Below are 256 nucleotides of genomic sequence, written 5' to 3' on the forward strand. Positions count from 1 at the left end.
GGAGTGAGTGGGGCCCAGCCCCGAGGGAAACTCTCACACACGCATGGACGTTCACGACTGTTTCCAGTGACTAAGGACCACATGAAGCAGTTGGCTGGACCCTTCCTGAAACCTGTCCCAGAATGGCTCGGTCTAAAGCACTGCTCTGGCCATCCTCGGCCCCACTGTCCCACTTCTCTGGGGGAGCCCCTTCCCTATACCCGGGGCAGGGACCCAGCCTCCCCCTTTCCCTCAGCAGCAGGCAACACACAGGAGG

This window comes from Felis catus, chromosome A3 (assembly GCF_018350175.1).
Source record: "Felis catus isolate Fca126 chromosome A3, F.catus_Fca126_mat1.0, whole genome shotgun sequence".
Lineage (NCBI taxonomy): Eukaryota > Metazoa > Chordata > Mammalia > Carnivora > Felidae > Felis > Felis catus.